Consider the following 12,017-nt stretch of genomic DNA (forward strand, 5'->3'; position numbering starts at 1 on the left):
GCTGAACTGGGGTCACTTTCACGAGAGCATGACTGTCGCCTCATCTTTTCAGGGCATCGCAATTGGAACAGGTCAGGTGAGACATGAAGGAAGGAGTTTAGGACCCCTTGGGCGCTGCCTCCAGTCCAGCCTGCTGGGGCGATCACTGCGGCACAGAAAAGCACCAGACGGAGGTGGGCAGCGGCGGCTGCAAGTCTGGCCGTGCCGGGCTGCCTGGAAAGCTGGGGAAACCACAGCTGGAGCTGGAAAGGGAGCCCTGTCCCCGGCAGGCTGGCTCCTGGCCGGAGCAAGGGCACACAGAGCGCCCTCCTTCCAGATCTTTGTAAGTTCAAAGAATGTCTCCAGCTCTAGTACCCAAACTGTTGTCAGGATGTCCTCAAGAGCCATGGAAATGGGGAGGGTGATAAGGAGGGTCTCATCCAGTCATCTTCAGTTTTCAGACTGAAAACTGAGGCCCAAAGGAAAAAGAGTTTTGTTCAAGGGTGCCCAGGCAAGCAGCAGGGGCAGCAGGAGACGTTAGTCTTGCCCAGTAATGAGGGCTCTTGGTGCTGCCCTGCGAGGAGTCCCAGGAAGATGGCCTCAGGGCTGTCGAAGCCCACTGTTACAGTGTACGTGCTGCTAGAAGCAGCTCGGCATCATTCCTGCACTTGCTCACCCAAATGCACTCAGCGAGCATATTCAGTGTGTCCAGTCACGTGAAAGGCTGTCTCGCCACAGTGCTCCAGCAGCAGTGGGAGTGAGGAGTTTCAGTGCTTTTCAGCATCATGAATCCTCTCTCCTCCCCGGCAGCCTCTTCTCCCTGACTGGGCTGTTGCTTCGTTTCTCACCTTTATTCATACTCCAGCTGTCCACTTTTTGAAAGATGTTGGGCACAGCCAACTAAGTCCACTAATAAGTAGGTAACAACTTAAAGGGTGTCCCCCTCAATCCAAGGTTAAATGTACCATAGGGTATCCCAAAATACCTAGATATCTTAAAACCAAAAAACTGTGGCATTTTAGATAGTGTATTAGGATAAGAGAGATGTTTTTAGAAAAGATCTATATGGAATGAATAGGGTTGGGTTGCCAGATTTAGCAAATAAAAATACAGTATGCCTAGGTAAATTTGAATTTCAGGTAAACAATGAGCAATTTTTAGGAAAATATGTGTCCCCTGCAGTGGTTTTTTTTTTTTTTTTCTTGAAATTGAAATGTTACTGAGTGTCCTGTATTTCATCTGGCAACTCTAGAGGAGTGGTATGCTTCCCAGAACTCCTGGAAAGACTAAGTAGGTAATTGATTTCCTGTAAGCCAACCTAACCGAGAAGGCAATGGCACCCCACTCCAGTACTCTTGCCTGGAAAATCCCATGGGCGGAGGAGCTTGGTAGGCTGCAGTCCATGGGGTGGCGAAGAGTCTAAAGCCCTTATTTCTTGCTCTTTAAAATGAGGCGCACAATACTCGCCTTTTGGGCTGTGGTGAGGGCTGCATAAAATAACGTGTAAGGTGCTTATCAACATGCGTGCTCAGTCACTTCAGTCGTGTCCGACTCTTTGCGACTCTGGACTCCTCTGTCCCTGGGGATTCTCCAGGCAAGAATACTGGAGTGGATTGTCACGCCCTTCTCAAGGGATCTTCCCAACCCAGGGACTGAACTTGTGTCTTTTTTGTCTCCTGCATTGGCGGGCGGGTTCTTTACCATTAGCACCACCTGGGAATCCCGCTTATCGGCGACCTTGACGGGAAAAGTTAGCTGTGCTGTTCTCGCTATTGGCCTCCAGGTGGCAGCAGGCACTAGGCACATGCCCTTGGACGGTCCGCACCGGCTCCAGGTGTGTCTGCCGCTGTGCTTGCTCTCCGTGGTGGCTCTCTCCTTGGATCTCTAACTTCTCGTTTCTCTTACCTCAGTTAGTTCTCCTGACAATCCTGGGAAATAGGCAAGCGGAGATTATTAGCTGTTTTGTACATGAGTGAACTGAGGCTACATTTTTAGCCTCTCTAGAATGTGGCTGCCGTCTATAGGGTCGCACAGAGTCGGACATGACTGAAGCGACTTAGCAGCAGCAGCAGCAGCATGTCCAAATTACTATACAGTTGCGCACATTTCACGTGCTAGTGAGGTTATGCTCAAAATCCTTCAAGCTAGGCTTCAGCGATGAGTGAACCAAGAACTTCCAGAGTTACAACCAGGGTTTCAAACAGGCAGAGGAACCCGGAGATCAAATTGCCAACGTTCACTGAATCATGGGAAAAGCAAAGGATTTCCAGAAAAACATGTACTTCTGCTTCAGACTAGCTAGAGCCTTTGACTGTGTGGATCACAGCAAAGCGTGGAAAATTCTTAAAGAGATGGGAGAACCAGACCACCTTACATGTCTCATGAGAAACCTGTATGCAGGGCAAGAAGCAACAGTTAGAACCGGACATGGAAAAACGGATTGGTTCCAAATTGGGAAAGGAGTATGTTGAGGCTGTATATTGTCACCTTGCTTATTTAAGTTCTATGCTGCGCGCATCATGTGAAGTGCCAGGCTGGATGGATGACAAGCTGAAATCAAGATTGCCATGACAAATATCAACAACCTCACATGTGCAGATGATACCACTCTCATTCTAATGGCAGAAAGTGAAGAGGAAATAAAGAGGCTCTTGATAAGGGTGAAAGAGGAGAATGAAAAAGCTGGCTTGAAACTCACATTCAATAAACTAAGATCATGGCATCCAGTCCCATCACTTCACGGCAAATAGAAGAGGAAAAAGTGCATGCGGTGACAGATTCTATTTTCTTGGGCTTCAAAGTCAATCTGACTGATACAGTGTTGGTCCTTTTCAGTTCAGTTCAGTCGCTCAGTCGTGTCTGACTCGTTGCGACCCCATGAATCGCAGCATGCCAGGCCTCCCTGTCCAGCACCAACTCCCAGAGTTCACTCAGACTCACATCCATCGAGTCTGTGATGTCATTCAGCCATCTCATCCTTGGTCGTCCCCTTCTCCTCCTGCCCCCAATCCCTCCCAGCAGCAGGGACTTTTCCAATAAGTCAACTCTTCGCATGAGGTGGCCAAAGTACTGGAGCTTCAGCTTTAGCATCATTCCTTCCAAAGAAATCCCAGGGCTGATCTCCTTCAGAATGGGCTGGTTGCATCTCCTTGCAGTCCAAGGGACTCTCAAGAGTCTTCTCCAACACCACAGCTCAAAAGCATCAATTCTTCGGTGCTCAGCCTTCTTCACAGTCCAACTCTCACATCCATACATGACCACTGGAAAAACCATAGCCTTGACTAGATGGACCTTAGTCGGCAAAGTGATGTTTCTGCTTTTGAATATGCTATCTAGGTTGGTCATAACTTTTCTTCCAAGGAGTAAGCATCTTTTAATTTCATGGCTGCAGTCACCATCTGCAGTGATTTTGGAGCCCCCCAAAATAAAGTCTGACACTGTTTCCACTGTTTCCCCATCTATTTGCCATGAAGTGATGGGACCAGATGCCATGATCTTCGTTTTCTGAATGTTCAGCTCTAAGCCAACATTTTCACTCTCCTTTTTAACTTTCATCAAGAGGCTTTTGAGTTCCTCTTCACTTTCTGCCATAAGGGTGGTGTCATCTGCATATCTGAGGTTATTGATATTTCTCCCGGCAATCTTGATTCCAGCTTGTGTTTCTTCCAGCCCAGCGCTTCTCATGATGTACTCTGCATAGAAGTTAAATAAGCAGAGTGATAATATACAGCCTTGACGTACTCCTTTTCCTATTTGGAACCAGTCTGTTGTTCCATGTCCAGTTTGAACTGTTGCTTCCTGACCTGCATACAAATTTCTCAAGAGGCAGGTCAGGTGGTCTGGTACTCCCATCTCTTTCAGAATTGTCCACAGTTGATTGTGATCCACACAGTCAAAGGCTTTGGCATAGTCAATAAAGCAGAAATAGATGTTTTTCTGGACCTCTCTTGCTTTTTCCATGATCCAGCAGATGTTGGCAATTTGATCTCTGGTTCCTCTGCCTTTTCTAAACCAGCTTGAACATCAGGGAGTTCACGGTTCACATATTGCTGAAGCCTGGCTTGGAGAATTTTGAGCATTACTTTACTAGCATGTGAGATGAGTGCAATTGTGCGGTAGTTTGAGCATTATTTTGCATTGCCTTTCTTTGGAATTGGAATGAAATCTGACCTTTTCCAGTCCTGTGGCCACTGCTGAGTTTTCCAAATTTGCTGGCATATTGAGTGCAACACTTTCACAGCATCATCTTTCAGGATTTGAAATAGCTCACCTGGAATTCTATCACCTCCACTACCGCTGTTCGTAGTGATGCTTTCTAAGGCCCACTTGACCTCACACTCCAGGATGTCTGGCTCTAGGTGAGTGATCACACCATCGTGATTATCTTGGTCGTGAAGATCTTTTTTGCACAGTTCTTCTGTGTATTCTTGCCACCTCTTCTTAATATCTTCTGCTTCTGTTAGGTCCATACCATTTCTGTCCTTTATCGAGCCCATCTTTACATGAAATGTTCCCTTGGTATCTCTAATTTTCTTGAAGAGATCTCTAGTCTTTCCCATTCTGTTCTTTTCCTCTATTTCTTTGCATTGATCGCTGAAGAAGGCTTTCTTATCTCTTCTTGCTATTCTTTGGAACTCTGCATTCAGATGCTTATATCTTTCCTTTTCTCCTTGGCTTTTCACTTCTCTTCTTTTCACAGCTATTTATAAACCCTCCCCAGACAGCCATTTTGCTTTTTTGCATTTCTTTTCCATGGAGATGGTCTTGATCCCCGTCTCCTGTGCAATGTCATGAACCTCATTCCATAGTTCATCAGGCACTCTATCTATCAGATCTAGGCCCTTAAATCTATTTCTCACTTCTACTGTATAATCATAAGGGATTTGATTTAGGTCATACCTGAACGGTCTAGCAGTTTTCCCTAGTTTCTTCAATTTAAGTCTGAATTTGGCAATAAGGAGTTCATGATCTGAGCCACAGTCAGCTCCTGGTCTTGTTTTTGTTGACTGTATAGAGCTTCTCCATCTTTGGCTGCAAAGAATATAATCAATCTGATTTCGGTGTTGACCATCTGGTGATGTCCATGTGTAGAGTCTTCTCTTGTGTTGTTGGAAGAGGGTGTTTGTTATGAGCAGTGCATTTTCTTGGCAAAACTCTATTAGTCTTTGCCCTGCTTCTTTCCGCATTCCAAGGCCAAATTTGCCTGTTACTCCAGGTGTTTCTTGACTTCCTACTTTTGCATTCCAGTCCCCTATAATGAAAAGCACATCTTTTATAGGTTAGTTCTAAAAGGTCTTGTAGGTCTTCATAGAACCGTTCAACTTCAGCTGAACGGTTGGTCCTTTTAGTCCACTATAAAGACACAGGCTTTTATTTCAACTGAGTAAGCAGCCATTAGAATGTGGAGAAAGTGGGATCCTTTTTTGTTGTGTGTGTGTCTGTGTGTTAGTCATTCAGTTGTGTCCGACTCTTTGTGACCCCATGGACTCCTTTGTCCATAGGATTCTCAAAATCCTGGCAGTTCCTCAAAATGATAAATATAAAATTACCATATCACTCTTGACTCCATTCCTAGACAGCTAACACAGAGCACTGAAAGCACACATCCACACAGAAACTCGTATCCTGTTAACAAGCGAGGAGTCAGCGTTCTCAAGAGAAACAGAAGCAGTAATGTGTGTAGTTAGTTAATCAGTTGGCTCCTGTGTCATGGAGACTAAGAAGTTCAGTGACCTGCCACCGTCAAGCTGGAGAACTAGCAGAGCCAGTGGTGTGATCTGGTCTGTATCTGAAGACCTAAAACTGTGGGAGCCAATGAGGTCACTCCCAGTGGAGGCCAAAGGCCTGAGGAGGCAGGAATGCTATGCTGGCTTAAGTCCCTGAGTCTGAAGGTCTGAGAACTAGAAGGTCTGAGGCCTGAGGGCAGGAGGAGATGGATGTCTTGGCTCAAGGGCAGAGACCAAATTCTCCCTTTCTCCACTTTTTAACTTGTATCTAGGCCTCAATAGGTTGGATGTTGCCCACTCACACTGAGGAGAGCAATCTGCTTTACACAGTTCACCAATTCATATGTTGACCTCTCTGGAAACACCCTCACAGATGGACCCAGAAATAATATTTACAAGCTATCTGGGTATCACTCAGCTCGATCATGGTGACACGTAAAATTAGCTATACAGACATCTGCCTTTTTCTTATGTTTTTAGCATTCTAGCCTCATTGAAGCTTTACTGTTCTCAAGTAAACCAAGCACGCTCTCTGCAGTGCCTCTGGACGTGCTGTTTCCTCTGCCTGGAACAGACTTCCCGCAGATACGCTCCTCGTTACTTCACTTCCTTCAGACTCAGCTCAAAGGATCTCCTATCAAAGAGGGCAGTTTTTACAGCTCTATATTGAAGAGGAATCCTTCTCCCATCTCTTTTTCCTTTGTTTTTGTTTAATCTCTCTCTTCCTGACCCCTATTTGAATGTAGGATCTTTGAGGGGAGGAACATTATTTATTTTGTTCACTATGTTAAAGAGAGATTATTCTGACATTTGTTGAAATATTCAAGACTATATTCAAGACTCTTGTTCTCCTTTCAGGGCGAGTTGGAGGTCAGTGGCTGCAGCAGCATATGACTTAATCCTTATACAGGTAGATGGCAGTATTCAAGACTCTTGTTCTCCTTTCAGGGCAAGTTGGAGGTCAGTGGCTGCAGCAGCATATGACTTAATCCTTATACAGGTAGATGGCAGTGCCCAGGGTAACTGCCAATTTGTAGTTGACAATTTGGGGAGGGGGGGGGGTTGGATGGGATTCTTGGATGAACTGGCTTAGCAGGATTCTTTGCTGAAATTGGACCCAGCAGGCCAAAGACAAGATCTAGAGAAGAAGAGGATCCATAGGATCCTGACTGAAGTTTGGTCGGGGAAGGAGGCATTGACATCTGCTTCATCCTTAGCATCTACAACAGTGAGTGGCATATAGTGGGACACTATAATCATTGGTAGGTTGGTGACTGCATGCCCCATTCTGAGAAATTTTCTTTGAAATAAAAAGTCCTAGCTGAATGAAAGAGATGCATTTTTCCTTCCTAGCTGTCAGATTGCTGAATTTTATACGTAGATTTTTTTCCCCCTGGAAAATAATACATTTGTTAAACTGATTAAAACTTGTTCCATGTTCTGTCAGTTAATAGTGAGAAAATAAGTTTTAGTGTTCACGCCTTTTCTTTGTTTGGAAGCAAAGCAGGATTGTTTGGAAACAAACCATGAATAGCTCACCCAGAGGAGCTTAGAACATACTCGGCAGGTCCCAAGCGGTTTCTGGCAGTGGGTGCAGTCTTGGCTGAATATTAAAATCGTTTAGGAACTTAAAAAATCCCGATGCCGGGATCACACCCAGAGCATTAATGCAAAATCTGTGGAGCTGGAACCAAGGCACAATTACTTTCCCAGGCTCCCCAGGTGATGCCAACCTGCACGTGGAATGGAGACCCTAAGCCACGGGATTGTATCCCAGACTACATTTCCCAGAAGCCTCAAAGCGCACTGCCGTTTCCGGCCTCGTCAGTCGCAGTTTGAGCGGAGCGCGGCCTCCGCTTGCTTGTGGGTTTCGGCGGTGAATGCAGCTTTGGGTGCTTGTGGCTGTTCTGTACGGAGCTTTGCGGCAGCGCCCTCCCAGCTCGGTCGAGAATGGCTGCTGCCGGGGGACACAGGCCCGTGCGCGCCTCCTCTCCTCGAGGGGCAGGTTGAGGAAAGCGAGCTGGGAGGCGGGCAGTAGTAGGGCGGTGCGGGTGATGGCGGTGGAACGCCGGGGCCGTGGTGTCCCAGCAGGATTCAAAGCTCGCGCTGAGGCCCAGGGATTGAATCTCCGAAGAGACTTTCCAACCCTGTTGGCGAAAGCGCCTGAGTAACTCACAGTCAGAGCTTGGCCTGGAGCTTGCTGCAAGGCGTGACTCCAGGCAAGTGTTTCCTAACTTCTTCCTGATCACGTTTTTCTATTAAGAAAGTTTTGTTCTTTCAAATTAAGCATGGATATGGAATTTTGCTATGACCAGTGCATTCTCTTGGCAAAACTCTATGAGCCTTTGCCCTGCTTCATTCCATACTCCAAGGCCAAATTTGCTTGTTACTCCAGGTGTTTCTTGACTTCCTACTTTTGCATTCCAGTCCCCTATAATGAAAAGGACATCTTTTTTGGGTGTTAGTTCTAAAAGGTCTTGTAGGTCTTCATAGAACCGTTCAACTCCAGCGTCTTCAGTGTTACTTTTTGGGGCATAGGCTTGGATTACGGTAACATTGAATGGTTTGCCTTGGAAATGAACAGAGATCATTCTGTCATTTTTGAGATTGCATCCAAGTACTGCATTTCCGACTCTTGTTGACCATGATGGCTACTCCATTTCTTCGGAGGGATTCCTGCCCACAGTAGATATAATGGTCATCTGAGTTAAATTCACCCATTCAGTCCATTTTAGTTTGCTGATTCCCCAAATGTCGACGTTCACTCTTGCCATCTCCTGTTTGACCACTTCCAATTTGCCATGAGTCATGGACCTGACATTCCAGGTTCCTATGCAGTATTGCTCTTTACAGCATCGGACCTTGCTTCTGTCACCAGTCACATCCACAGCTGGGTATTGTTTTTGCTTTGGCTCCATCCCTTCATTCTTTCTGGAGTTATTTCTCCACTGATCTCCAGTAGCATATCGGGCACTTAGTGACCTGGGGAGTTCCTCTTTCATTATCCTATCATTTTGCCTTTTCATACTGTTCATGGGGTTCTCAAGGCAAGAATACTGAAGTGGAGCCAGACATCCTGGAATGTGAGGTCAAGTGGGCCTTAGAAAGCATCACTACAAAGCTAGTGGAGGTGATGGAATTCCAGTTGAGCTCTTTCATATCCTGAATGATGATGCTGTGAAAGTGCTGCACTCAATATGTCAGCGAATTTGGAAAATTCAGCAGTGGCCACAGGACTGGAAAAGGTCAGTTTTCATTCCAATCCCAAAGAAAGGCAATGCCAAAGAACGCTCAAACTACCGCACAATTGCACTCATCTCACATGCTAGTAAAGTAATGCTCAAAATTCTCCAAGCCAGGCTTCAGCAATACGTGAACCATGAACTTCCAGATGTTCAAGCTGGTCTTCGAAAAGGCAGAGGAACCAGAGATCAAATTGCCAACATCCACTGGATCATGGAAAAAGCAAGAGAGTTCCAGAAAAACATCTATTTCTGCTTTATTGACTATGCCAAAGCCTTTGACTGTGTGGATCACAATCAACTGTGGAAAATTCTGAAAGAGATGGGAATACCAGACCACCTGACCTGCCTCTTGAGAAACCTATATGCAGGTCAGGAAGCAACAGTTCAAACTGGAGATGGAACAACAGACCGGTTCCAAATAGGAAAAGGAGTACGTCAAGGCTGTATATTATCACTCTGCTTATGTAACTTATATGCAGAGTACATCATGAGAAATGCTGGGCTGGAAGAGAAATATCAATAACCTCAGATATGCCAATAACACCACCCTTATGGCAGAAAGTGAAGAGGAACTCAAAAGCCTCTTGATGAAAGTGAAAGAAGAGAGTGAAACAGTTGGCTTAAAGCTCAACATTCAGAAAACTAAGATCATGGCATCTGGTCCCATCAGTTGATGGGAAATAGATGGAGAAACAGTGGAAACAGTGTCAGACTTTATTTTTTGGGGGCTCCAAAATCACTGCACATGGTGATTGCAGCCGTGAAATTAAAAGACGCTTACTCCTTGGAAGGAAAGTTATGACCAACCTAGATAGCATATTCGAAAGCATATTTGCCAACAAAGGTCCGTCTAGTCAAGGCTATAGTTTTTCCAGTGGTCATGTATGGATATGAGAGTTGGACTGTGAAGAAAGCTGAGTGCTGAAGAATTGATGGTGTTGGAGAAGACTCTTGAGAGTCCCTTGGACTGCAAGGATATCCAACCAGTCCATTCTAAAGGAGATCAGTTCTGGGTGTTCATTGGAAGAACTGAAGCTGAAACTCCAATACTTTGGCCACCTCATGCGAAGAGCTGACTCATTGGGAAAGACCCTGATGCTGGGAGGGATTGGGGGCAGGAGGAGAAGGGAAAGACAGAGGATGACATGGCTGGATGGCATCGCTGACTCGATGGGCATGAGTTTGTGTGAACTCTGGGAGTTGATGATGGACAGGGAGGCCTGGCGTGCTGCAATTCATGGGGTTGCAAAGAGTCGGACATGACTGAGCGACTGAACTGAACTGATTGAATTTTATCAAATCCTTTTCAACATATATGGAGATATTTGTCTTTTCCTTTTTGATCTGTTAATATGATACATTTTATTCTTAATGACTTTGCATTCTTAGTAGAGCCTCACTTGGTCATGGCCTGTTATACTATTTTAACATCAGTAAGATGATTCTCTTTGTTCATGTTTTTCTAAGTATTGATTGGACGATTCCCCCCACCCCCACTTTGAGCCATTTTCATTGCCTTTGGTTTAAATTTTGTAATAATTTTTGTAAAAGTTTTGGACTATTATCATTTTTTGTTTTAATTTAATTTCCGTGGTAGGTGGTTCCCTGAAGGTTTGGGTTTAAAAAAATTAAAAAAATTTTTTTTGTGTGTGATATAGGGAGCAGGACAGAGGAATTGGGGAATAGTTCTTAACAGTATTCTCTCTTATACAGTGATTTGGCCAACTGAAATTCTTGCTCTCTCTTGAAACAGTTTTGATAATTTCCAATTTCCTAAAAAATATCCAGTAATTAAAGTTCTCAAGTTTGTCTGCATAGTTAGTAGTCCTTTTTGGTTCTACCTCTATCCTTTGTGTTATGGTTACTTTTATCTTCCGTATTCATGGTTACCTATAATTTCTTGCATATTTGTTTTTTTTTCCCACTTCCCCTCCTTCGTTAGCTCTGTTTTATTTTTTTAAAGAACACTTAGATGTATTTATTAGTGTTACTGTTTTCCTTTTTAAAAAATCTTTAATTGCTTTTTCTTTTCCTTAGGTTTATTTCCTTTTTTTAAACTTTTATAGTTATTTCTTTAATCAATTCATTGATTTTCCTTCTTGTTTATGTAGTATAAACTGAAAGCTGTCAACTCTTGTTTGTGTAGTGTTTTGATTGTATTGTAGTTTTTATTATCATTATTTTTTAGATATTGTTCAATTTGCATTTCTTTGATCCAAGTATTCAGGAAGTCATAAGCTAACTTTTTTCTTTCTTAAAAGTCTTATAGAAGAGTTGATTTTATGTACATATGGTCTCCATTGGTATTTTTGAAATGAATATTCATGTAACCAGCACTCAGGTCAAGAAATAGAACACTGCCAGTACTGTGCTAAATCATATTTGGTCACTTCCAGTCATTAGCCGCATTCTCCTCCACCCCTTGAACTAACACTGTAATTTATTTTGGCGTGTTTCTTTAACTTTATGTGAATGAAACTACACACACACATGTTTGGTGTGGCTTTTCACGCATTTTCTGAGATTCATGCACTGTCTTTGTTGGGGACCATGACAGTGCATGTTTAAGCATGATTGCTGGGCCCTACCCTCAGACTATCTCATTCGTTAGGTCTGAAGTGTGGGCTAAAAGTCTACCGGTTCTCAGGTGATGGTGATGTCATTGATCTGGAGACTAGTCGTGTAAAATACTGCAGTAGCGTATTTCATTATCTCATAATTTAGATCAATGTTTAGGGTGTTTCTAGTTTTTAATGCTGTGAACAGGCATATATATTATTGCTTGGTTCGTATGTAGATACATTTTTGGGGCACGATTGTATCTCAGAGTGGGATTGCTAGTTTACAGGATATGTATGTATCCAACTTTAGCATATAATGCCAGATAGTTTTTCAAAGTTTTTTACCAATTTGCATTTTCACCATCAGTGTGTGAGCGTACTCATTTTTCCATATCCTCATCAACTTTTAATATTGTCAGTCCTTTGAAGTTCATTGTTCTTAAGGTCTATCGTGTATCTCATTGTATCTTAATATTCATATCCCTGATATCTAATGAGGTGGAGGA

The sequence above is a fragment of the Capra hircus genome, chromosome 28, assembly GCF_001704415.2.
Source record: "Capra hircus breed San Clemente chromosome 28, ASM170441v1, whole genome shotgun sequence".
NCBI lineage: Eukaryota > Metazoa > Chordata > Mammalia > Artiodactyla > Bovidae > Capra > Capra hircus.